The 27,894-nt window shown below is 46.0% G+C and overlaps 1 long non-coding RNA gene across 1 annotated transcript in view; it reads right to left on the bottom strand.

Annotated features, from left to right (window-relative positions):
- The window catches only part of LOC136611530 (uncharacterized), a 168,775-nt gene that overhangs the window by 109,774 nt on the left and 31,107 nt on the right, over positions 1-27,894 (bottom strand). Inside the window, exon 2 of the long non-coding RNA XR_010790290.1 lies at positions 7,612-7,703. This is a non-coding gene — a long non-coding RNA (uncharacterized lncRNA). The remainder of the gene's footprint in view (positions 1-7,611; positions 7,704-27,894) is intronic.

Raw genomic sequence — 27,894 nt, 5'->3', positions numbered from 1 at the left:
AAAATTGTAATTTTTACCTCCTGCTTTGCTTAGATTAATTCAAAAACTGTGGGGTCAAAATATGCAGTACAGCCCTAGATGAATTCATTAAGTGGTGTAGTTTTACGGTCATTTGTGGGGGTTCTATATCATTTTGGCCACTCAAGAGCTCTGCAAGTGCGCTATGTGGCTTAAAACAACCTTCAAGCAAAATTTCTGTCTTGAAAACCACTGGCTGCTCCTTTCATTTTGGGCCCCATTGTGCATAGAGATATAAGATTAGCGCCACAATGGGTAGGTTTCTGAAAACAGGACAAACAGAGGTATCCATTTTGGTGTGTAAATTCTCATTTTCATGTGCATTATAGAAAAAAATTGCCTTTAAAATGACATATTTGCAAAAATCAGAATTTTTTTATTACTTCCCCACTAAATTACATCAACTTCTGAAGAAAAAAAAACATAAGGTGAAAATATTCATTACGCCCCTCCGTATAGTTTTTTTAAATGGAGTTATTTGTGAGGATACCTATCATTCTGACACCTATGAGCCTTTGCAATCTTGGCTTGGTGCAGGAAAACAAAATATTCCTCAAAATGTTGATGATCAATGTTAAATTTATACATCTCCTAAATGGTTAAAAAAAAAATTCAAATGTGCATCCAGGGGGTGTGGCCAGTAGATGAAAGAGTAGGACATGCGGCAGCTCAGCTCCCGCTACCAGCCTGCTAAACACTGCCTGTTAGATGACCCAGGCTCGACTGATTGGCACCATGGTGAAGGGGGAGAGGAGAGGCACTCCTAAGGTTAGCCCGGAGGAGCAGGGGGAAGCCTCACGGCATTTTTCCACAGGTCCTCTAGCCGGGAGACCCGCTCAGCTGCACACAAGATGGCACCGGCAGCGCCACCGGCAGAACACGTGGGCTTCGACACTAATCAGGAACGGCCGGAGAGGAGACAGCTGCTCAGGATGACTAGTCGCGGCTCTGCCAAAGCATGTGCTGTGGGAACCAGCCCACTATCAGGAGGCCAAGCTAGGAGAAGAGCATCGCCCCCGAGGTAGGAGGTGACAAACCCAGTGAACTCACGCGGGGGTGCAGGGTGAGGAGGAGAAAGAGGTTAGCAGAACAATGGTCTTAGAGGAGCTCGAAGCAGCTGGTGAGCTGACAGGCATAGGGGAGAAGAAGTGGTGGCCCAGCCGAAGCACTATTGGGACATTTGTAGAGGCATATGAATATTCAACAGGGCACCACCACCCTCCCATCCAGGGGGAAGCACAGAGTCCCAGGGATAAGAGAGTAGAGCCAGGCAGTGCTAGGAAAAAGAGGGACCACCCACATTCTCCCCCAGTGGTCAAGCCCCCCACAGCCTAGAGGATGACAAAGGAGTGCAGCAGCAGCTGCAGGACCTTCCCTGAGGAGTCACTGATCCCAAGCAGCCCAGAGACACAGGAGCACTTGGGTGAGACTCAGAGCCCTGAGAATTGCCCAGAAGAGATCCATGCCTCCTCCCTCCCCAAGACCACAATATGACATCAGAAAACTCGCCGCCCCAGCAGCGCAAAGTGTGGGGACATTCTGATAGTGAGCTGGTCGGACCAAAACATTTGAAACAACTGCCAGCCCCACTTCCACAAAGGGATAACCATAATCGGAAAGCAAAGCTCATTGATGTGCAGGAAGCAAGCGAGTCTAACCGCCGGAGGCCATATGAAAACATGGTCGAACTGACTCATGCCTCTGCTAAAGTTACAAATAGCCGAATGGGGCAGCCTCTACTCAACCCACAGGCTAGCTCAAATCCCTCCATTTGTTCCAACTCAGTCCACAAAGAAAGGGATGAATGGGACTGGAAGGAGCACCTGAGGGCCATGCCGACTCAGAACTATATTGATACCCTGTTCCACCAGTTGGAATCTGCACGTAAAGAAGATGTTGCGCTTTGCAACAGGAGATTCGGCACATGGGCCAGAGAGTTGAGGCTATGAGGGAAGCACAAGAGAAAGTCGTTGAGACTATAGACTCCCATACGCGGGAACTGCACCCCCACTCCCAGCAGAGTTGTTTTCTATCATGGATGACTTACAAAACCGCAATTGGAGAAATTACTACAGCAGAATAGATTATCTCCTGTCTCCTATAGCTTGCTGGACTGTGCCCCGACTTGCTTACCTGGGGATCTCATGTGGTCTGATCACTCTCCTGTGTTTGGGAGTCTCTCGGGCTGGGGAGGGGTTCCTAGGTGTCATTCGTGGAGACTCAATGACAACCTCCTAAGAGACCCCATTTGTGTTTTGGATGTCAGAAAAGTAATTGAAGACTTCAAAGCGATTCATCAGACTGACCCCACTCCAGCTCTGGTAAAATGGGAGTCTGAAATGTGTTTTAGGGGGGTATTGATCTCACAGGGGACTAGATTAAAAAAAAAAAAGGTCGGCTGCTCTTTTAGGTCTTTTGGCTACTTTGAGGTCTAAAGAGATGGCCAATAAATGCAAACAAAATGATGATCTTTGGGCTGACATGTCATCCATCAGACAGCAAATCCTGGGGATACTCAACCAGCGCTTACTGGCCCTTAGGGACATGCTAAAGAGAGGTTCTTTTGAATATGGGGATAAGTGTGGTAGGCATTGGGCAAGAACACTACACACCAGGGCATCACTCATCTATGTCCCCAAGATTCAGTCAAGTAGGGGAGACCTGGTGCACACCACCACAGATATATTAGAAAAGTTTAGAGTTTATTATAACAAGTTATACAATATCAAAGCAGACTCCCAAGCAGGTGAGGCTTGTCGCACAAGGGAGATAGATTTGTACCTGGCTGAACATGCCCCTGGGAGGCTAACGCCCACCGAGGCGGGAGAGCTGGAGCTGGAATTTGCTCCCCAGGAACTGATTGAAATTATAAAAAATTTGAAGCTGGGCAAGAGTCTGAGGCGGAACGGTTTCACCACCAGATTTTATAAATTATACAAAGAGGAGCTCTCCCCAATAGTGCTGGAGGTGTTCAATGCCGTCAATAGGAGCCACCCCTCCCCTCTGCAAGCTTCTTGAGACTCATGTTACGGCCATATCTAAACTGGGCAAAGACCTCTCGGCCTGCGGGAGCTATAGGCCGATATCATTGATTAATGTGGACATCAAGATGTTTGCAAAACTTATCACCAACAGGCTTCAAAGTGTGGTCCCACGACTGATTCACGGGGAGAAGGTGGGTTTTGTCCCGGGCAAAAAGGGAAGGGACAATATAATTAAAATATTGTCTTTAATAGCCAGGGTGAGGACAATCAAGGGTCCCTTATGCCTCCTAGCCATTGATGCCGAAAAGGCATTCGATAGGGTGAGTTGGCCTTTCATCTCTGCCACCCTGGACAGAATCGAAGTGGGGCCACAGATAAAACAGTGGATTATGGCATTGTACCAGGGTCCCTCGGCCAGGATAAGGGTGAATAGGGTACTGTCGGAGGCTTTCTGGGTGGGGAACGGTACCAGGCAAGGGTGAACGTTGTCCACCTTTCTGTATGACCATGGAGGTTCTAGCTAACGCTATCTACAGCAATGAGTTGATCAGCGGGTTCAGTATCGGCCCCATGGAACACAAAATGTGGCTTATTTTTTATTTTTTTTAATAAACTCTTTATTGAAGGGTTTTTAGAATAACAGCAAATTGACCCAGAACATTTGCGGGTCAGATACAATACCCCTTGAAGGGTGCTAGACAGAAAGAACTGTATGTAGGATGATGTACAAATATGGACCTAATGTCTGCAATAGGTCAAGGTGTTAAAAGGTCCAATAAAACAGAACAAAATGCTACACTTTACATTTACGACTCACAACACGGGGTAAAGGGAGTTGGGTCAGGGGGGAGGGCAAAGAGTGGGGGGGGAGGGGTAGTGACAGGGTAAATTCCTAGTCTCAGATTCCGTTTCCAGATAGCCACCGGGTTTGGTTATTCGCACCCTTGCAGGGGGAGCAGCATGGACTGCTCTCCGTATGATACGCCTTCAACGTCCGGGGTGCTCCTCCACGGTGAGCAGGAGAGGGGGACCCTCAAGTGGAAGAGAAAATCATTCTGCAGGGTGGGGGTAACTCCCCTGGGAGGGCCATAAAGGGATGGGTCCACTCCTCTTGTGATGGGTTAAGTGAGGGGTCTAGAGCATACGCTTCCACAACTCCCACTCCTTTATGAATTTATCGTGTGTATTCCTTTTCCAGCTGGCAAGTTCCTCCAAATTATATATTAAGTCTACCTTGTCTTTCCACTGGGCTGCAATAGGGGGTGACTTTTGCAACCACATTGTCGGAATGAGAGCTTTCGCCGCGTCTATGAGGAGGGTGATCAATTTGTCTTTCAGGGGATGGAAGGAAGATGAGAGTTTCCATAGAGAAATTATCTCCGGTGACAATGAGAAATTTGGCCTAATGCTTTTGATAGAGTTCTTAACCTCCCTCCAAAAGGAGGAGATGGCCGGGCAGTCCCACCAGATGTGTCCGTACGAACTAACCTCGGCTTCACAGCGCCAGCATCTATTGTGTGTGGCTAGCTTAAGTGAGAATAGCCACTGGGGGGGTCCGATACCATCTGGCTAATACTTTATAATGGTATTCTTGAAGTAGAATGCACGGTGAGAGGCCGAAGGCCAATCTTAGAATGAGTTTAGCGTCCTCTAAGGTCAAGGAAATGTTTAGCTCGCGTTCCCACGAGGTTAGCAACGCTGGCTTATAACCTGTAGATAGGCCAATGAATTTTCTATGGAGATTCGCGGTTTGCTTATATTTGGGGGCTCCCTCGGAGAAGAATTTTTCGAAGGGAGTTAAAGGTCTAGTGGATCTATACTTCCTAAAGAACTCTTCTATGGATTTGGTAAGGTGTGCTTTGTGAAGAAAAAAAAATTGTAGGTCTGAGGTCAAAAGATGACTGGCTTCCCCGGATCCCTGGCTAATCAGGGATTGTAAATCCCCTAGATTAGTACTTGCGAGTTTGTTCCATATGCTCCTGATACCCGGGTCCGGTGTGATGCCCAGTAGGCTGCATATGGAGCTCAGTGGAGCTATTGGGGAGGGATCGGGAGCTAGGCTGGCCCTCAGTGTGTCCCAGGTCTCACGAGGAGCTCTCCGCAAAGGGTTGAACTTATTAGAGACATAGCGGTGTTTGGTTGGGCACCATAGATCTTCGACCATGGTGTCTCCATGAGTACTTGCCGCTAATTTTTGAATGAGAGGCTCTCTTATTTGGTGGACCAATTCGAGCCAGTAGCTAAGCTGTATAGATCTGTATATGTCGAAGATGTGGGGCATGTCTATCCCCCCCTCCTCTCTCCTCTTGGTCAGTAGGTTGTATGCGATTTGTGGTTTTTTCTGTCTCCATACTTAGTTAGACAGTAGTGAGCGGAGGGTGTGAAAGAAGGATTTAGGGATGTGGACCGGTAGCATGCGTAATTTATATGTGATGATGGGAAGGACGTAGGACTTGACGATGTTTTTTCGCCGGAACCATGATAAATATGGTAGGTCATATGTGCGAAGTAAATTCTTAATATGTGGAAGGAGGGGTTGAAAGTTAGTCGTATAGAGATTTTCAGCTTTCTTTGTAATTTTTATGCCGAGGTAATCTATTGAGCTCTCCTTCCAGGTAAATGGTGACTGACTTCAAAATGTTGCTGAATTTTGGCGGGACCGAGACGTTAAGTATCGTGGATTTTGAGTAATTTATTTTGAAGTCTGATATTGTGCTGAACGAATCTAGTAGCGAGATTAGTATTGGGATCCCTTTCATCGGATTGGATACTACAAACATTATATCGTCTGCAAATGCGGTTGTCGAGAGCGTTTGGTGGCCCACCGTTATCCCCCCAATTTCTGGATGTAATCTTACCTCCTGAAGCAGGGGTTCTAGCGCTAGGACAAAAAGGATCGGGGAGAGCGGGCACCCCTGGCGCGTCCCATTATGAATGTCAAACGCCTGTGGGAGGGTATCATTAACCTTTAGTCTTGTGTATGGATTGCTGTATAGGGAGAATATCGTCGATACCCACGGATTTGGGAAGTTGAGTTAAATAAAACCCTCTCTAGGTATGTCCAGTTCACGCGGTCAAACGCTTTTTCAGCGTCTGTGCCTATAAGCACTGTTGGAATTTTATGTGTTTGTGCGAACCTTATCGCGTGGAGTAGCCTATGGCAGTTATCTTTCCCCTCCCTACCCTTAATGAACCCTGCCTGTTCTTTATGGATCAGGTTGGGTATATGATCCTCCATCCTTTTGACTAGGAATTTGGCCCACAATTTCACATCTAAGTTAATGAGTGAAATTGGTCTATAATTTGCACAAAATTCTGGATCTTTATTTTCCTTGTGTATAAGGGTGATGTGGGCTTCTAGGCATTGTTTAGGAAGTTCCTCCCCCTGCAGCAGTGAATTAAAGAGGTATTTCATTCTGGGGATAAGGGTCGTCTTGAAGGTTTTATAATAGATGGCGGAGAAGCCATCCGGTCCTGGGCTCTTGCTAGGTGGGCTTGATGTAATTAGGTCTTTTAACTCTTGGTCCGATGCTGGTGTCAGTAGGGATTGTGTGGAATCTCCTTCCAGTCTGGGGAGGTTTAATGTGGCTAGGAAGGCATTAATTCTATTTTTTAGCAAATCTTGGTCTGTTAGGGTTGTTTGGTCCCTTAGGTTATATAGTTTAGTGTAGAAAGAATGAAAAACCTTAGCTATATCCTGGGATTTGGTCGCTGTTTTTCCCGTGTGGTCCTTGATGTTGAATTGATGTGATTTCTAGTTTGGGCTTTTTTGAGAAGTGCCGTCGTGTATTTACTCCCTTTATTTCCCTGGATATAAATGGTCTGTTTGAGGAATAGATGTTTTCTATTAAATCTGGATCTTAGTAGGCGATTCAGTTCCCTTCTTTTGTCTGTTAATTCTTCTAAGCTTTTTTTGGAGAGGGAAAGTTTGGATAGTCTTTCTAATTTCGCGATTTGGGTGAGTAGTGAGTCTATTTCCTTGTGCTGCTGTTTCTTACGTTTGATCCATAGGGCAATAAGGATTCCCTCATGTAGGCCTTATGGGCCTCCCATACTAGGGGGATCCTTAGGCCACTCTCGCTATTCAGCTGAAAGTATTCCTCTATAAGCTTGGTGAGCTTTACTCTATCTTCCTCCTTGTCTAGTAATTCATCGTTCAATCGCCAGACCCATTCCCTTGGGCCGTCGTTAGCAATCTTGACATCTACGTGGATAGGAGCTGGTCTGATATTGAGATGACATCGATATCGGCTCGTACGACTTGTGTAAGGAGATTTGTGGAGGTGAAAATGTAGTCTATTCTTTGGTAAGACGCGTGTGGTTGGGAGTAGTGAGTATAGTCTCTGGTCGCGGGGTTTAGTGTACGCCAGACGTCCACTAGGCCTAGGTCATCTAGGGCCTTAATTACTTTGCTCAGGCGCCCCTGTGAGACCTGGAATCTGCCCCTTGAGGAATCTAGAAGGGGGTAGAGGGTTACGTTCCAGTCTCCCCCCAGAAGAATCGCTCCACTGGCAAACTGCTTGAGGGTTTTAATCTGTTTATGTAGCCATTCTGCTTGGTGAGCAGTATTTTTGAGTTGTATTTTTTTAGTAGTTGAGAGACTCCATACCTTTTCCGTGGTGTGTTGAGGCCCCAGACGTTAAAGGACATACATCTCAGCGCTTCCATATGCAGATCCAGGCGAGGAGAACCACCGTTTATCTGAAATATAAGACAATAAGTATATGCGAATAGTATTTAGGTTCAGTAATTGTGGGTGTCAGTGGACGCTATGGATTCTGATGGTCGGGGCAGCGTGACAGAGCAAGGTAATGCTAAGCTGGTGCCGGGCGATAACTCCTGTAAGAAGTTTTGGTCCGAGGTAAGAGGAGGGTGATGGATGTTAAGTAGAGGGAAAAGGAGGAAGGGAAGAGAGGGGAGGGGTAGGTAGAAGGGATGGGCAAGACAGCCAAACAAATATAACAAAAAACTTTTGTCTCACTTTATGTGAGAGATACGAACATTATCTGTGCTATGGGTTATGCACGTCCGTTGAGTGGAGGCAGAATTATACAGCTAAGATATAACTTTGAACAATGTATGCCTGATCAGAGTGAGACAGACAAGCCCCCTTGTTTAAGGGGGCAACACTGAGCAGTCATAAAGGGCCAAAATTCTCAGGAGAGAGTTAGTGGGAGAAGTTGAAGGGGGGAACTCCCTTCTGCAAACCGCACAGTCCTGGACATCGGGGAAGGGGTGTGGGTGGTAGTTCGACCTTTCGGCTTTCTTTCCTAATAGTAGCACCACTTTAGTCCGAGTCCTAAAACAAAGTCGCGTTAGGGTGGGCTTTCAGGTTTCTTCTTCTGCAAGGTCTTCCCTGGATTTTTTCTTATTCTTATTCTTTGGAGATTTCGTGTGGGTCACTACGTTCCCATTTTCTGAAGTAGGCAAGTGAAGCAGGTTGGGGAAGTCTGGCATAGGGAGCCAGTTAGGAATGTCCAGGGGCTCCAGCTCTAGGAGATGCCAGCTATTGCGCAAGTCTTCTGGCGTTCTGATGTTGATTCTTTTACCCCTGTGGGTCACCCCCAGGCCAAAGGGGAACAACCATGCATATTTAATGTTCTTCACTTTTAGGGCGTCGAGCAGGGGTCTCAGTAGCCTTCGTTTTGCCAGTGTGGTGGGGGATAAATCCTGGTATAGTTGGATCTCCGACCCTGCATATTGTAGGCCCCGGTGGTTTCTGACAGCCTCCAGTATGGCTACCGCGTCCAGAAAGGCGAGCAATTTACATATTAAGTCTCTTGGGGGGTCACCTGCTGCTGTTTGCGGACGTAGGGCCTTGTGCACTCTCTCCACTGACATTGCTGCCACTCTGTCTGCGCCAACCAGCGAGGAGAATATCTCTAGGATGACTTTAGGGAGGGCTTCCAACGCCCAAGACTCGGGGACCCCCTTTAAACGGACATTGCTGCGGCGTTTTCGATTCTCCAAGTCTTCCTGCATTAGTAGGGCTTTACTTAGCTGCTGGTGCTGGGTTTTGAGGACTTGTGCGATCTCTAAAGAATGCGAGGTAATGGCGGCCGCGGACCCTTCCAAGTCCTCCACTCTTCTGCCCATGTGCCCAATTTCTTCTTTGATGACTGTTAGGTCGGCCAGGACAGGGCTCATGTCTCTAGCAATGAGGTCTCTTATAAAACCTCTAGAAACTCCCTGGTCTTCTTCCCCTTCCAAGGATGACTCACCCTCTCGTGCAGTCTGGGGTATTGTAGCTGCTGCCGGCGCCATTTTGCCTGGGGCGCGGGGAGAGCGAACGGCTCGTTCCCGCAGATATTTCTGCAGGTCTGCTTGTCCCCGGGCTGGACGGGGTGTTCCCAGGTGGTCTCCGCTCCTGTCTTTATTGAGTTTGCCCATGTCGGGTGAGAATAGCTGCAGCGGGGTGCCTGTAGATCTGTCTCGGCGATGGAGCTGCTTCACCGAGCGGCCATCTCTCTCTGTGGTCAGGCTCCGCCCCCTAAAATGGCTTATTTATTGTGGGATGACCTGCAGATTGAAATTGATACCATTTTGAGGTGCAGACAACATTTTGATCACTTTTAATACAGCTTTTTCTTGAAAACAGTGACCAAAATAGTGTAATTTTTGCTTACGGTGTTCATTGTGTAGGAAATTAATACATCATTTTAATAGACCTGTATGTAAAGTCACGGTGTTGGCAGATATATTGATTTTTTTAATACAATGTGATGTTTATTCTGCCACTTTCAATGTGCTAGAGTTTTTTTTCTTTTCCTTAGGGTTTGCTTGCCTGCAGGACTATTGATAATATTTCTTCTGCTGGACAAAAAGAAAGCACATCGGAAAGTGATGTAAGCCAACCGCCTGCATCCCCGAGCATTACCCAAACTGAGCCAGTGGCAGCAGCTGAAGAGGAGGCAGGACCTAGTTTGCCAGCTGCAGGATACTCACAGGCCCAACGCCCGACCCATGCTGCCAATCGCCGGCGTCAGCCAGGGGAGGGTCTTTCAATGTAACGATGCCTAGAGCAAATAATTTTCTAAAAACGGGTCTTTATTTTTCAAATATAGAAAAGCTAAAAAATAATAATTTTGGTATCATAGCAACCACAACGACAGGCAGAAAAGTGATGCTTTCATTTACTCTGCATAGTGAGCTGCATTACTGTAAATTATAGCTTAATTCTATCAAAATAAATTTCAATTTATTATAATTTAATGAAATCCCAGTTCTGTAGCTAAGCTATTGCAGATTTCCCTGTTTAGCTTCATAACAAATATGTTACTGTTTGCCATGCAAAACCATTTCTCAGAAGAGCCCCAGATGGAACATCAGATATTTACTTATTTCATCGGCAGTTCTCAATGTACAGCCAAAACAGACAAGGAAATCTTCCTCCTCTTTATTTGCATCAGTAGCCTGCAGACAGAACGGCTATGACGCGCTTGGGCTGATGCAAGAGGCAAAGATGGGGTAGATGTTATAACATGTTTTTTTTATCTGCTAGATGATGTTTAAAGTCAACTGTAAAGCCATTAATGCATACAATCAGTGAAGATCTGTTTATTTCTGTGGGGTTTATACCCCAATCCCCCTTTTCCTTTTTTAAGTTTGGTTTTGAATTTGTATGAAAACGTACAATAACAATAATATTTATTTAAACCTAGATGTGCATCCAAAATAAAGTAAACAGATTGAAATATATATCTTATTAAAAATCTGTACAGTGTGTTTGCACATATTTGAGATATTGCAAATGAAAATGTAATAAAATGATACATTTTAAAATTCTATCCCAACTTTGGCGCTTTTAATAAATATACATAAATTCTATCAGACTATTTTTACCACCTAAATGAAGTACAATATGTGGCAAAAAAGAACTATTTCAAGATTACTTGGATATGCAAAACCTTTACGGAGCTATTCTATGTTAAAATGACACATCAGATTGTCAAAATTTGGCCCGGTCATTAAGGCACAAAAAGACTTGGTCATTCATGGGTTAATAAACAAGCCAAAATCCCTGGCACATCTTATTAAAGTGATCAATTAGCCAGATGACTGTATTTCCCTTGGAACGTGTCTGAGGTGTTTTGCTTCTTGCACATACCTCACATGCAGAAACGTAACCAAAAGCATCTCTATTCTTGGCAGATGATGCCGTAACAAATAATTCCAAGTATTGTTCCTCACGGCATGACCTGCCAAAACCGAAATGTGTATCTTGGACAGAACTTGAAACGCAAATGTATCGGCACTAAAACCATCTCTATTCTTGGCAGATGATGCCGTAACAAATAATTACATGTATTGTTCCTTCCGGCATGACCTGCCAAAGCCGAAATGTGTATCTTGGACAGAACTTGAAACGCAAATGTATCGGCACAATAAACCTCCTCTCATAAAGACACAATGGATGCCAATCCTGAGACTGGTAAATCTGCTTCTTCAAATCCAGTGACACTGCTGATACTACTAACCCTTCTGAGAGAATAGGCAGCCGAGGTCCATCCAGAGGCGTAACTTGAAGCGTCCGGACCCCAATGCAAAGCCTGTAACAGGGCCCCCAACTATAATGTTTTATTCATAGCACTGGGCTCTGTATAGGTAGAAAAAAACCTTATGGTTCCCTCAAGGCTCCAGGGCCCGAGTGCAACCGAATCCTTTGCATCCCCTATAGTTACGCCCTCTCCATCTTGAACAGCCAAAGCCAAACTCCTGAATAAAGCATCAGCCCTGACATTTTCACTACTGGGACAGTACATAACCACAACATTGAAATGTGAAAAGAACAAGGACCAAGCGCCTGTCTCAGATTAAGCCATTTTGCTGACTAAAGGTAGAAGAAGTTTTTATGGTCAGTGAACACTGTCACTTAATCTTATACCCATTCTAGCAGATGACACCACTGCTCAAAGGACACTTGATGGCCAACAGGTCTGTCCCATATATCATCATTTTGTTTGTACTTATCTGAGGAGCTGCTGGAAGAACCACCGAAACCAGATCCAGAGACGTCCTCTATTCACACACATCAGTCCAATGCAGACTAGCAGAAAATGTATTCTTTAAAAAATGCCAGAAAAATTACAGTTTGTTCAGTTGATAATCATTAGGCTGGGTTCACACAGGGCAGATTTGCCGCGGTTTTGCCGCAGCAGATACGCCTGCAGCAAAACCGCCCACGGCCGCTAATCTTGGGATTAGCCAGCCATGTGGACGAGGTTTCTCAGAAACCTCGTCCACATGGGACGGCTAATCCGCTGCAGTAAATCCGGCTGAAACCGCGACTGCGACTGCCGCAGCCGCGGTTTCAAAAGAAGCAGCATGTCTATTTATCTTCTTTTTTTTTTTGTTTATTTATGTCACGGCCGCGCTCTCCTCTATGGGAGAGCTGGCCGCAAAGGTAAAGCAAGCGGCCGGACCGCTTCAAAGCCGCCGCGACTTAAACCGCGGTGGTTCTCCCGGTGGAAATCTCGCGGTTTTTGCTGCAGCCAAACCGCGAGATTTTCAACGGGAATACGCCCCGTGTGAACCCTGCCTAAGTCTTCTGAAGCACAATAAGAAGTGTCCTATATGCAAGTCCATCATTGTGTGCTGGGGGATAAGTTCAGCAACAACTAGTAGAAAGCATCTCATCAATATAGTCTTATTGGGGTCTTACAAGAGCATGACCTTAGACAAATGTGAGAAGGCAATGATAAACCGTAACATGCCACTTCCAATATAACAATAATATTCTCCCAGATAGCTGGGTATTATCCAGAGAATACAAAGGGGTAAAAAAATGAGAAGAATGATGAAGGGACAAACATGAAAAAGCAAGCTGTCCATGGAATACACTGACAACACATGACCTGAATACACATCCGTATAAAGGAGCCTAAGGACCTTAAATGGGCCTTACAATATCTACATTTACTGTAAATCCAGCCCCCTATGCCATAAAATAAAAAAATAATGATATATTCACCTCTCGCCACTCCCTCTGTGTCCCGCGGCGCTCCTTCTGGTCTTCTCTCTGACGTTACATTTACAGACTGGTCTCTCCACCAGGGAGATGTGAGTATGTGCTTATTTGTCATTCTACTGCATTGGGAATAGATTTATGAAAGCTACACAATATAAAAACTCGTTACAGTTTTTTTCGTTGCCCTACCTCTGTAACCCCTTAATGGCGCGGCCCCTTTTTCTTTTTCTATTTTCGTTTTTTCCTCTCCCCTTCAAAAAAATCATAACTCCTTTATTTATCCATTAACGTTGCTGTATGAGGGCTTCTTTTTTGCTGGATGAGTTGTATTTATCAATGCTGCTATTTAAACTACCATATAATGTACTGAAAAACTTTTTAAAAATTCTAAGTGGAGTAAAATTTTAAAAAAGTTCACCATCTTTCAGCGCGTCCTGTTTCTACGGCGCACAAACTGCAACAAAAGAGATATGATAACTTTATTCAATGGGTCAGTACGATTACTACGATACCAAACTTGTATAGGTTTTTTTTTTTTACTATACTATTTTTTTTTTTCAAGGACATTTAATTTTTTTCAATTATTTTCTGCGGTCATTTTGTGAGTGCGATAACTTTTTCATTTTTCCGTCGACGTAGTTGAGCAAGGACTCATTTTTTGCGGGATGTCCTGTAGTTTCCGATTGTACCAATTTGGAATACATATGACTTTTTGATCGCTTTTTATTGTGTTTTTTCTGGGAGACAGGGTAACTAAAAAAGTGCATTTCTGGCGTTCTTTTTTTTTTTTTTCGGACGACGTTCACCGTGCGGAAAAATAATGCACTACTTTAATAGATCGGACTTTTACGAACACGGCGATACCTAATACGCATTTTTATTTTATGATTTGGATTTTTTAATAATAGATATGGCAAAAGGGGGTGATTTAAACTTTTATAACTTTTTTTTTTTACAATTAAAAAAGCTTTATTGATTTTTTTAAACTTTACTTTAAAGTTCCTCTGGGGGACTACAACCAGCGATGCTTTGATCGCTCCTGCAGTATGATGTAATGCTATAGCATTACGTCATATTGCCATTTAACAGGCAGTCTATCAAGCCACCCCACGGGGATGGCTTGATAGGCAGTCTGCTAAGGCAGCCCTGGCGCCTTTCAGAAGGCCCCCGGCCTGACACCTGCATGGCTACCCCGATCTCACCGCGGTGGGGGGGGGGGGGGCGTACGGGACCCCCGAACATAGTTCGAGGGATTTAAATGACCCTGTTAGAATTGACAGCGGCATTTAAATGGTTAATAGCCGTGATCAGCCGGGTGGCCGATAGCGGCTATTGCCCGCAAGTGTCAGCTGTAATAGACAGCTGACGCCTGCACTGTATGAAGAGAGGTTGCCCCGCAACCTCTCTTCATACATACCCCACCTCTCCATGACGTACCCTTACATCATGGAGCAGGAAGGGGTTAAAAACATAACTTTTCCATCAAAATTACCTTCTGTCGCCATTTTCTTACCATTATGATGTCTTTATTTTTCTGTCAATGGAGTTTTGTACGGGCTTATTTTTTATGGGGTGACCTGCAGCTTGAAATTATTACCATTTTGAGGTGCAGACATCTTTTTGATCACTTTTAATACAGGTTTTTTCTTGGAAACAGAGTGACCAAAATAGTGTAATTTCTGCTCACGGTGTTCATTGTGTATGAGAATAATACATAATTTTAATAGTCACAGTGATGCCAGATATACTGATTTTTTTTAAATACAATGTGATGTTTATTCTGCCACTTTCAATGTGCTAGAACTTTTTTTATTTTCCTTTGAGTTTGCTTGCCTGCAGGACTATTGATAATATTTCTTCTGCTGGACAAGAAGCAAGCACATCAGAAAGTGATGCAAGCCAACCACCTGCATCCCCGAGCATTACCCAAACTGAGCCAGTGGCAGCAGCTGAAGAGGAGGCAGGACCTAGTTCACCAGCTGCAGGATACTCACAGGCCCAACGCCCAACCCATGCTGACAATCGCCGGCGTCAGCAAAGGGAGGGTCTTTCAATGCAACGATGCCTAGAGCAAATCCTTTTCTAAAAATGGGTCTTTATTTTTCAAATATAGAAAAGCTAAAAAATAATAATATTGGTATCATTGCAACCATAACGACAGGCAGAAAAGTGATGCTTTCATTTACTCTGCATAGTGAGCTGCATTACTGTAAATTATAGTTTAATTCAATCAAAATTAATTATAATTTATTCTACTTTAAAAAAAAATCAGTTCTGCAGCTAAGCTATTGCAGATTTCCCTGTTGATCTTCATAACGAACTTCCTGCTGGCTGTTCTGCAAAAGCATTTCTCAGAAGAGCCACGGGGAACATCAGATATTTACTTATTTCAGGAGGAGTCCTCAATGTACAGCCAAAACAGACAAGGAAATCTTCCTCCTCTATATTTGCACCTGTAGCCTGCAGACAGAACGGCTATGACGCGCTTGGGCTGATGCAAGAAGGCAAAGATCGGGTAAATGCCTCATATAACATCCTTTTTTATCTGTTGCTAGATGATTAGAGATGCTCGAGGGATCGTTTCGAGTAACGAACCCCATTGAAGTCAATGGGCGACCCGAGCATTTTTGTATATCGCCGATGCTCGCTAAGGTTTTCATTTGTGAAAATCTGGGCAATTCAAGAAAGTGATGGGAACGACACAGCAACGGATAGGGCAGGCGAGGGGCTACATGCTGGGCTGCATCTGAAGTTCACAGGTCCCACTATTAAGCCACAATACCGGCAAGAGTGCCCCCCCCCACCAACTTTTACTTCTGAAAAGCCCTCATTAGCAATGCATACCTTAGCTAAGCACCACACTACCTCCAACAAAGCACAATCACTGCCTGCATGACACTCCGCTGCCACTTCTCCTGGGTTACATGCTGCCAAATCCCCCCCCCACGACCCAGTGTCCACAGCGCACACCAAACTGTCCCTGCCCAGCCTTCAGCTGCCCTGATGCCACGCCACCCTCATGTCTATTTATAAGTGTGTCTGCCACAGGAAAAGCAGGCACACACTGCAGAGGGTTGGCACGGCTAGGCAGCAACCCTCTTTAAAAGTGGCGGGGCGATAGCCCACAATGCTGTACAGAAGCAATGAGAAATCCAATCCTGTGCCACCTCCATCTGGAGCTGCACACGTGGGCATAGCAATGGGGAACCTATGTGCCACACACTATTCATTCTGTCATGGTGTCTGCATGCCCCAGTCAGACCGCGTTTTTTTATATATAGTCACAGGCAGGTACAACTCCCCAATGGCAATTCCGTGTGCACCCACAGCATGGGTGGCTCCCTGGAACCCACCGGCGGTACATAAAAATATCCCATTGCATTGCCCATCACAGCTGAGGTAATGTCATGTTTAATGCAGGTGGGCTTCGGCCCACACTGCATGCCCCAGTCAGACTGGGGTTCTTTAGAAGTGGACACATGCAGTTACAACTCCCTGTGGACCCACAGCATGGGTGGCTCCCTGGAACCCACCGGCGGTACATAAATATATCCCATTGCATTGCCCAACACAGCTGAGGTAGTATTGTCATGTTTAATGCAGGTGGGCTTCGGCCCACACTGCATGCCCCAGTCAGACTGGGGTTCTTTAGAAGTGGACACATGCAGTTACAACTCCCTGTGGACCCACAGCATGGGTGGCTCCCTGGAACCCACCGGCGGTACATAAATATATCCCATTGCAGTGCCCATCACAGCTGATGCAATGTCGTGCTTAATGCAGGTGGGCTTCGGCCCACACTGCATACCCCAGTCAGACTGGGGTTCTTTAGAAGTGGAAACAGATGCATTTACAACTCCCTGTGGACCGACAGCATGGGTGGGTGCCAGGAAGCCAACGGCGGTACATAAATATATCCCATTGCATTGCCCATCACAGCTGAGGTAATGTCATGTTTAATGCAGGTGGGCTTCGGCCCACACTGCATGCCCCAGTCAGACAGGGGTTCTTTAGAAGTGGACACATGCAGTTACAACTCCCTGTGGACCCACAGCATGGGTGGCTCCCTGGAACCCACTGGCGGTATATAAATATATCCCATTGCATTGCCCAACACAGCTGAGGTAGTATTGTCATGTTTAATGCAGGTGGGCTTCGGCCCACACTGCATGCCCCAGTCAGACTGGGGTTCTTTAGAAGTGGACACATGCAGTTACAACTCCCTGTGGACCCACAGCATGGGTGGCTCCCTGGAACCCACCGGCGGTACATAAATATATCCCATTGCAGTGCCCATCACAGCTGATGTAATGTCGTGCTTAATGCAGGTGGGCTTCGGCCCACACTGCATACCCCAGTCAGACTGGGGTTCTTTAGAAGTGGACACATGTAGTTACAACTCCCTGTGGACCGACAGCATGGGTGGCTCCCTGGAACCCACCGGCGGTACATAAATATATCCCATTGCAGTGCCCATCACAGCTGATGTAATGTCGTGCTTAATGCAGGTGGGCTTCGGCCCACACTGCATGCCCCAGTCAGACTGGGGTGCTTTAGAAGTGGAAACAGATGCATTTACAACTCCCTGTGGACCAACAGCATGGGTAGCTGCCAGGAAGCCACCGGCGGTACATAAATATATCCCATTGCATTGCCCATCACAGCTGATGTAACGTCAGCTGTAATGCAGGTGGGCTAAAAATTAATTTGATTACACTGTAGGCGAGGGCCCACAAAAATTGCTGTATCAACAGTACTAATGTACCTCTGAAAAATTGCCCATGCCCAACCAAGAGGGCAGGTGAAACCCATTAATCGCTTTGGTTAATGTGGCTTAATTTGTAACTAGGCCTGGAGGCAGCCCAGTTAAAATAAAAATTGGTTCAGGTGAAAGTTTCAATGCTTTAATGAGCATTGAAACGTACAAAAATTGTTTACAAAAATTATATGACTGAGCCTTGTGGGCCTAAGAAAAATTGCCCATTCGGTGTGATTATGTGAGGTTTCAGGAGGAGGAGCAGGAGGAGGAGGAGGAGGAGGAATATTATACACAGATAGATGAAGCAAAAAGGTCCCCTTTTTGGATGGTGATCGAGAACGATGCTTCCATCCGCGGGTGCAGCCTACGTATTGCTTAGGTATCGCTGCTGTCCGCTGGTGGAGAAGAGAAGTCTGGGAAAATCCAGGCTTTGTTCATCTTGATGAGTGTAAGCCTGTCAGCACTGTCGGTTGACAGGTGGGTACGCTAATCCGTGATGATTCCCCCAGCCACACTAAACACACTCTCTGACAAGACGCTAGCCGCAGGACAAGCAAGCACCTCCAGGGCATACAGCGCGAGTTCAGGCCATGTGTCCAGCTTCAACACCCAGTAGTTGTAGGGGGCAGAGGCGTCACCGAGGACGGTGCTGCAATCAGCTACGTACTCCCTCACCATCATTTTACAGTGCTCCCGCCAGCTCAGGCTTGACTGGGGACCGGTGACACAGTCTTGCTGGGGAGCCATAAAGCTGTCCAGGGCCTTGGATAATGTTCCCCTGCCTACGCTGTACATGCTGCCTGATCTCTGCGCCTCCCCTGCTACCTGGGCCGCGGAAATGCGCCTTCGGCCACTAGCGCTGTCGGATGGGAAGTTTACCATCAGTTTGTCCACCAGCGCCCTGTGGTATAGCATCATTCTCGAACCCCTTTCCTCTTCGGGAATGAGAGTGAAAAGGCTCTCCTTATACCGTGGATCGAGCAGTGTGTACACCCAGTAATCCGTAGTGGCCAGAATGCGTGTAACGCGAGAGTCACGAGAAAGGCATCCTAACATGAAGTCAGCCATGTGTGCCAGGGTACCTGTACGCAACACATGGCTATCCTCACTCGGAAGATCACTTTCAGGATCCTCCTCCTCCTCCTCCTCTGGCCATACACGCTGAAAGGATGACAGGCAAGCTGCACCTGTACCCTCAGCATTGGGCCAAGCTGTCTCTTCCCCCTCCTCCTCATGCTCCTCCCCCTCCTCCTCCTCCTCCTCTGGCCATACACGCTGAAAGGATGACAGGCAAGCAGTATCTGTCCCCTCAGCAGTGGGCCAAGCTGTCTCTTCCCCCTCCTCCTCATGCTCCTCCCCCTCCTCCTCAACGCGCTGAGATGTAGACATGAGGTTGCTCTGACTATCCAGGGACATACTGTCTTCCCCCGCCTCCGTTTCTGATTCCAAAGCGTCTGCCTTTATGCTTTGCAGGGAACTTCTCAAGAGGCATAGCAGAGGAATGGTGACGCTAATGATTGCAGCATCCCCGCTCACCATCTGGGTAGACTCCTCAAATTTTCCAAGGACCTGGCAGATGTCTGCCAACCAGGCCCACTCTTCTGTAAATAATTGAGGAGGCTGACTCCCACTGCGCCGCGCAAGTTGGAGTTCGTATTCCACTATAGCTCTACTCTGCTCATAGAGTCTGGCCAACATGTGGAGCGTAGAGTTCCACTGTGTGGGCACGTCGCACAGCAGTCGGTGCACTGGCAGATTAACCCGATGTTGCAGGGTCCGCAGGGTGGCAGCGTGCGTGTGGGATTTGCGGAAATGTGTGCAGAGCTGGCGCACCATTCCGAGCAGGTATGACAAGTGGGGGTAGCTTTTCAGAAAGCGCTGAACCACCAAATTAAAGACATGGGCCAGGCATGGCACGTGCGTGAGGCTGCCGAGCTGCAGAGCCGCCACCAGGTTACGGCCGTTGTCACACACGACCATGCCCGGTTGGAGGCTCAGCGGTGCAAGGCAGCGGTCGGTCTGCTCTGCAGGCCCTGCAGCAGTTCTTGGGCCGTGTGGCTCTTCTCTCCTAATCTGATTAGTTTCAGCACGGCCTGCTGACGCTTGCCCACCGCTTTGCTGACACGCCGCGTGACACCGACTGCTGGCGACGTGCTGCTGCTGACTCATCTTGATTGCGAGACAGAGGTTGCGTAGGAGGAGGAGGGTGGTTTAGTGGAAGAAGCATACACCGCCGCAGATACCACCACCGAGCTGGGGCACGCAATTCTGGGGGTGGGTAGGACGTGAGTGGTCCCAGGCTCTGACTCTGTCCCAGCCTCCACTAAATTCACCCAATGTGCCGTCAGGGAGATATAGTGGCCCTGCCCGCCTGTGCTTGTCCACGTGTCTGTTGTTAAGTGGACCTTGGCAGTAACCGCGTTGGTGAGGGCGCGTACAATGTTGCGGGAGACGTGGTCGTGCAGGCCTGGGACGGCACATCGGGAAAAGTAGTGGCGACTGGGAACCGAGTAGCGCGGGGCCGCCGCCATCATGCTTTTGAAAGCCTCCGTTTCCACAAGCCTATACGGCAGCATTTCTAGGCTGATCAATTTTGCAATGTGCACGTTAAACGCTTGAGCGTGCGGGTGCGTGGCGTCGTACTTGCGCTTGCGCTCAAACTGTGGCGTTAGCGACGTCTGGACGCTACGCTGAGAGACATTGCTGGATGGGGCTGAGGACAGCGGAGGTGAGGGTGTGGGTGCAGGCCAGGAGACGGTAGTGCCTGTGTCCTCAGAGGGAGGTTGGATCTCAGTGGCAGGTTGGGCCACAGGGGGAGAGGCAGTGGTGCAAACCGGAGGCAGTGAACGGGCATCGTCCCACCTTGTGGGGTGCTTGGCCATCATATGCCTGCGCATGCTGGTGGTGGTGGCTCCCCAGCTGATCTTGGCGCGACAAAGGTTGCACACCACTGTTCGTCGGTCGTCAGGCGTCTCTGTGAAAAACTGCCACACCGTAGAGCACCTTGACCTCTGCAGGGTGGCATGGCGCGAGGGGGCGCTTTGCAAACCAGTTGATGGATTATTCGGTCTGGCCCTGCCTCTACCCCTGGCCACCGCACTGGCTCGGCCTGTGCCCACACCCTGACTTGGGCCTCTGCGTCCTCGCCCGCGTCCACGTCCTATAGGCCTACCCCTCAGCATGGTGTATTAGCAGTAGTGCAGAAACAGAACGCTGTAATTAAATGTGCCGCTTTTTGGCCTGTGGTTGGAGGCTGACTTCGTTTACTGAACCCCAGGTAATAATTAGGCGCAAGCCTGCTGTAACACTTAGCTGGCTGCGTATTTATTTGGAGAACTACAACCCCCAGCAGACACGGACCCAGAACACTGAGTAGAGTAACAGGCAGGCCAAATAGAATTTTTTCAAATATTTTTTTCCAAAGGACCACTGCATATATTCAATCTATAAGATGTCTTCTGGCCCTGCCTACACAATTCTGTCCCTGATCTGTGTGACGGAACTGCAGTGTTGCACTGTTATTAAGTGCAACAGAGCGGTGATTTCAGAGCCAGGAAATTATTTGGCGCAAGCCTGCTGTAACACTTAGCTGGCTGCGTATTTATTTGGAGAACTACAACCCCCAGCAGACACGGACCCAGAACACTGAGCAGAGTAACAGGCAGGCCAAATAGAATTTTTTCAAATATTTTTTTCCAAAGGACCACTGCGTATATTCAATCTATAAGATGTCTTCTGGCCCTGCCTACACAATTCTGTCCCTGATCTGTGTGACGGAACTGCAGTGTTGCACTGTTATTAAGTGCAACAGAGCGGTGATTTCAGAGCCAGGAAATTATTTGGCGCAAGCCTGCTGTAACACTTAGCTGGCTGCGTATTTATTTGGAGAACTACAACCCCCAGCAGACACGGACCCAGAACACTGAGCAGAGTAACAGGCAGGCCAAATAGAATTTTTTCAAATATTTTTTTCCAAAGGACCACTGCGTATATTCAATCTATAAGATGTCTTCTGGCCCTGCCTACACAATTCTGTCCCTGATCTGTGTGACGGAACTGCAGTGTTGCACTGTTATTAAGTGCAACAGAGCGGTGATTTCAGAGCCAGGAAATAATTTGGCGCAAGCCTGCTGTAACACTTAGCTGGCTGCGTATTTATTTGGAGAAATTTTATCCCCAGCAGACACGGACCCACAACACTGAGCACAGTGACAGGCAGGCCAAATAGATTTTTTTCAAATCTTTTTTTCAAAAGGACCACTGCGTATATTCAATCTATAAGATGTCTTCTGGCCCTGCCTACACAATTCTGTCCCTGTAGTATTACTGCAGAGCGCAATGCTCTGCACGGCCGATATAGCAAAAAAAAAAAAAAAGTGCAACACTGCTAACAGCAGCCTCCACAGTACTGCACACGGTTAGATGTGGCCCTAAGAAGGACCGTTGGGGTTCTTGAAGCCTACACTAACTCCTAACACTCTCCCTGCCTAACCACCACTTCTGCCCCTGTAGTATTACTGCAGGGCGCAATGCTCTGCACGGCCGATATAGCAAAAAAAAAAATATGTGCAACACTGCTAACAGCAGCCTCCACAGTACTGCACACGGATAAATGTGGCCCTAAGAAGGACCGTTGGGGTTCTTGAAGCCTACACTCACTCCTAACACTCTCCCTACAGCAGCTCCAACACAACAGCACTTTCCCTCAGCTAACTCACAACGCATCTGTGGCGAGCCGCGGGAGGGGCCGATTTTTATACTCGGGTGGCATCTGATCTCGCCAGCCACTCACAGCAGGGGGGTGGTATAGGGCTTAAACGTCGCAGGGGGAAGTTGTAATGCCTTCCCTGTCTTTCAATTGGCCAGAAAAGCGCGCTAACGTCTCAGAGATGAAAGTGAAAGTAACTCGAACATCGCGTGGTGCTCGTTACGAGTAACGAGCATCTCGAACACGCTAATACTCGAACGAGTATCAAGCTCGGATGAGTACGTTCGCTCATCTCTATAGATGATGTTTAAAGTCAACTGTAAAGCCATTAATGCATACAATCAGTGAAGATCTGTTTATTTCTGTGGGGTTTATACTCCAATTCCCCTTCTCCTTTTTTAAGTTTGGTTTTGAATTTGTATGAAAACATACAATAACAATAATATTTATTTGAATCTAAATGTGCATCCAAAATAAAGTAAACAGATTGAAATATATATCTTATTAAAAATCTGTACAGTGTGTTTGCACATATTTGAGATATTGCAATCGAAAATGTAATAAAATGATAAATTTTAAAATTCTATCCCAACTTTGGCGCTTTTAATAAATATACACAAATTCTATCGGACTATTTTTACCACCTAAATGAAGTACAACATGTGACGAAAAAAAACTATTTCAAGATTACTTGGATATTCAAAACCTTTACGGAGCTTTTGTATGTTAAAATGACACGTCAGATTGTCAAAATTTGGCCCGGTCATTAAGGCACAAACAGCCTTGGTCATTAATGGGTTAATAAACAAGCCAAAACGGGTGAAATCCCTGGCACATCTTATTGAAGCGATCAATTAGCCAGATGACTGTATTCCCCTTGGAACGTGTCTGAGGTGTTTTGCTTCTTGCACATACCTCACATGCAGAAACGAAACCAAAAGCATCTCTATTCTTGGCAGATGATGCCGTAACAAATAATTACATGTATTGTTTATTCCGGCATGACCTGCCAAAACCGAAATGTGTATCTTGGACAGAACTTGAAACGCAAATGTATCGGCACTAAAACCATCTCTATTCTTGGCAGATGATGCCGTAACAAATAATTACATGTATTGTTTATTCCGGTATGACCTGCCAAAGCCGAAATGTGTATCTTGGACAGAACTTGAAACGCAAATGTATCGGCACTATAAACCTCCTCTCATGAAGACACAATGGATGCCAATCCTGAGACTGGTAAATCTGCTTCTTCAAATCCAGTGACACTGCTGATACTACTAACCCTTCTGAGAGAATAGGCAGCCGAGATCCACCCAGAGGCGTAACTTGAAGCGTCCGGACCCCAATGCAAAGCCTGTAACAGGGCCCCCAACTATAATGTTTTATTCATAGCACTGGGCTCTGTATAGGTAGAAAAAAACCTTATGGTTCCCTCAAGGCTCCAGGGCCTGAGTGCAACCGAATCCTTTGCATCCCCTATAGTTACGCCCTCTCCATCTTGAACAGCCAAAGCCAAACTCCTGAATAAAGCATCAGCCCTGACATTTTCACTACTGGGACAGTACATAACCACAACATTGAAATGTGAAAAGAACAAGGACCAAGCGCCTGTCTCAGATTAAGCCATTTTGCTGACTAAAGGTAGAAGAAGTTTTTATGGTCAGTGAACACTGTCACTTAATCTTATACCCATTCTAGCAGATGACACCAGTGCTCAAAGGACACTTGATGGCCAACAGGTCTGTCCCATATATCATCATTTTGTTTGTACTTATCTGAGGAGCTGCTGGAAGAACCACCGAAACCAGATCCAGAGACGTCCTCTATTCACACACATCAGTCCAATGCAGACTAGCAGAAAATGTATTCTTTAAAAAATGCCAGAAAAATTACAGTTTGTTCAGTTGATAATCATTAGGCTGGGTTCACACAGGGCGGATTTGCCGCGGTTTTGCCGCAGCAGATACGCCTGCAGCAAAACCGCCCACGGCCGCTAATCTTGGGATTAGCCAGCCATGTGGACGAGGTTTCTCAGAAACCTCGTCCACACGGGACGGCTAATCCGCTGCAGTAAATCCGGCTGAAACCGCGACTGCGACTGCCGCAGCCGCGGTTTCAAAAGAAGCAGCATGTCTATTTATCTTCTTTTTTTTTTTGTTTATTTATGTCACGGCCGCGCTCTCCTCTATGGGAGAGCTGGCCGCAAAGGTAAAGCAAGCGGCCGGGCCGCTTCAAAGCCGCCGCGGCTTAAACCGCGGTGGTTCTCCCGGTGGAAATCTCGCAGTTTTTGCTGCAGCCAAACCGCAAGATTTTCGACGGGAATACGCCCCGTGTGAACCCTGCCTAAGTCTTCTGAAGCACAATAAGAAGTGTCCTATATGCAAGTCCATCATTGTGTGCTGAGGGATAAGTTCAGCAACAACTAGTAGAAAACATCTCATCAATATAGTCTTATTGGAGTCTTACAAGAGCTTCACTTAGACAAATGTGAGAAGGCAATGATAAACCGTAACATGCCACTTCCAATATAACAATAATATTCTCCCAGATAGCTGGGTATTATCCAGGGAATACAAAGGGGTAAAATAATGAGAAGAATGATGAAGGGACAAACATGAAAAAGCAAGCTGTCCATGGAATGTACTGACAACACATGACCTGAATACACATCCGTATAAAGGAGCCTAAGGACCTTAAATGGGCCTTACAATATCTACATTTACTGTAAATCCAGCCCCCTATGCCATAAAATAAAAAAATGATATATTCACCTCTCGCCACTCCCTCTGTGTCCCGCGGCGCTCCTTCTGGTCTTCTCTCTGACGTTACATTTACAGACTGGTCTCTCCACCAGGGAGATGTGAGTATGTGCTTATTTGTCATTCTACTGCATTGGGAATAGATTTATGAAAGCTACACAATATAAAAACTCGTAACAGTTTTTTTCACTGTCCTACCTCTGTAACCCCTTAATGGCGCGGCCCCTTTTTCTTTTTCTATTTTCGTTTTTTCCTCTCCCCTTCAAAAAAATCATAACTCCTTTATTTATCCATTAACGTTGCTGTATGAGGGCTTCTTTTTTGCTGGATGAGTTGTATTTATCAATGCTGCTATTTAAACTACCATATAATGTACTGAAAAACTTTTTAAAAATTCTAAGTGGAGTAAAATTTTAAAAAAGTTCACCATCTTTCAGCGCGTCCTGTTTCTACGGCGCACAAACTGCAACAAAAGAGATATGATAACTTTATTCAATGGGTGAGTACGATTACTACGATACCAAACTTGTATAGGTTTTTTTTTTTTACTATACTATTTTTTTTTTTCAAGGACATTTAATTTTTTTCAATTATTTTCTGCGGTCATTTTGTGAGTGCGATAACTTTTTCATTTTTCCGTCGACGTAGTTGAGCAAGGACTCATTTTTTGCGGGATGTCCTGTAGTTTCCGATTGTACCAATTTGGAATACATATGACTTTTTGATCGCTTTTTATTGTGTTTTTTCTGGGAGACAGGGTAACTAAAAAAGTGCATTTCTGGCGTTCTTTTTTTTTTTTTTCGGACGACGTTCACCGTGCGGAAAAATAATGCACTACTTTAATAGATCGGACTTTTACGAACACGGCGATACCTAATACGCATTTTTATTTTATGATTTGGATTTTTTAATAATAGATATGGCAAAAGGGGGTGATTTAAACTTTTATAACTTTTTTTTTTTACAATTAAAAAAGCTTTATTGATTTTTTTAAACTTTACTTTAAAGTTCCTCTGGGGGACTACAACCAGCGATGCTTTGATCGCTCCTGCAGTATGATGTAATGCTATAGCATTACGTCATATTGCCATTTAACAGGCAGTCTATCAAGCCACCCCACGGGGATGGCTTGATAGGCAGTCTGCTAAGGCAGCCCTGGCGCCTTTCAGAAGGCCCCCGGCCTGACACCTGCATGGCTACCCCGATCTCACCGCGGTGGGGGGGGGGGGGGGGCGTACGGGACCCCCGAACATAGTTCGAGGGATTTAAATGACCCTGTTAGAATTGACAGCGGCATTTAAATGGTTAATAGCCGTGATCAGCCGGGTGGCCGATAGCGGCTATTGCCCGCAAGTGTCAGCTGTAATAGACAGCTGACGCCTGCACTGTATGAAGAGAGGTTGCCCCGCAACCTCTCTTCATACATACCCCACCTCTCCATGACGTACCCTTACATCATGGAGCAGGAAGGGGTTAAAAACATAACTTTTCCATCAAAATTACCTTCTGTCGCCATTTTCTTACCATTATGATGTCTTTATTTTTCTGTCAATGGAGTTTTGTACGGGCTTATTTTTTATGGGGTGACCTGCAGCTTGAAATTATTACCATTTTGAGGTGCAGACAACTTTTTGATCACTTTTAATACAGGTTTTTTCTTGGAAACAGAGTGACCAAAATAGTGTAATTTCTGCTCACGGTGTTCATTGTGTATGAGAATAATACATAATTTTAATAGTCACAGTGATGCCAGATATACTGATTTTTTTTAAATACAATGTGATGTTTATTCTGCCACTTTCAATGTGCTAGAACTTTTTTTATTTTCCTTTGAGTTTGCTTGCCTGCAGGACTATTGATAATATTTCTTCTGCTGGACAAGAAGCAAGCACATCAGAAAGTGATGCAAGCCAACCACCTGCATCCCCGAGCATTACCCAAACTGAGCCAGTGGCAGCAGCTGAAGAGGAGGCAGGACCTAGTTCACCAGCTGCAGGATACTCACAGGCCCAACGCCCAACCCATGCTGACAATCGCCGGCGTCAGCAAAGGGAGGGTCTTTCAATGCAACGATGCCTAGAGCAAATCCTTTTCTAAAAATGGGTCTTTATTTTTCAAATATAGAAAAGCTAAAAAATAATAATATTGGTATCATTGCAACCATAACGACAGGCAGAAAAGTGATGCTTTCATTTACTCTGCATAGTGAGCTGCATTACTGTAAATTATAGTTTAATTCAATCAAAATTAATTATAATTTATTCTACTTTAAAAAAAAATCAGTTCTGCAGCTAAGCTATTGCAGATTTCCCTGTTGATCTTCATAACGAACTTCCTGCTGGCTGTTCTGCAAAAGCATTTCTCAGAAGAGCCACGGGGAACATCAGATATTTACTTATTTCAGGAGGAGTCCTCAATGTACAGCCAAAACAGACAAGGAAATCTTCCTCCTCTATATTTGCACCTGTAGCCTGCAGACAGAACGGCTATGACGCGCTTGGGCTGATGCAAGAAGGCAAAGATCGGGTAAATGCCTCATATAACATCCTTTTTTATCTGTTGCTAGATGATTAGAGATGCTCGAGGGATCGTTTCGAGTAACGAACCCCATTGAAGTCAATGGGCGACCCGAGCATTTTTGTATATCGCCGATGCTCGCTAAGGTTTTCATTTGTGAAAATCTGGGCAATTCAAGA

This window comes from Eleutherodactylus coqui, chromosome 2 (assembly GCF_035609145.1).
Source record: "Eleutherodactylus coqui strain aEleCoq1 chromosome 2, aEleCoq1.hap1, whole genome shotgun sequence".
NCBI lineage: Eukaryota > Metazoa > Chordata > Amphibia > Anura > Eleutherodactylidae > Eleutherodactylus > Eleutherodactylus coqui.
The sequence above is the reverse complement of the archived record's forward strand: the minus strand, read 5'-3'. Positions and strand labels throughout refer to the sequence as shown.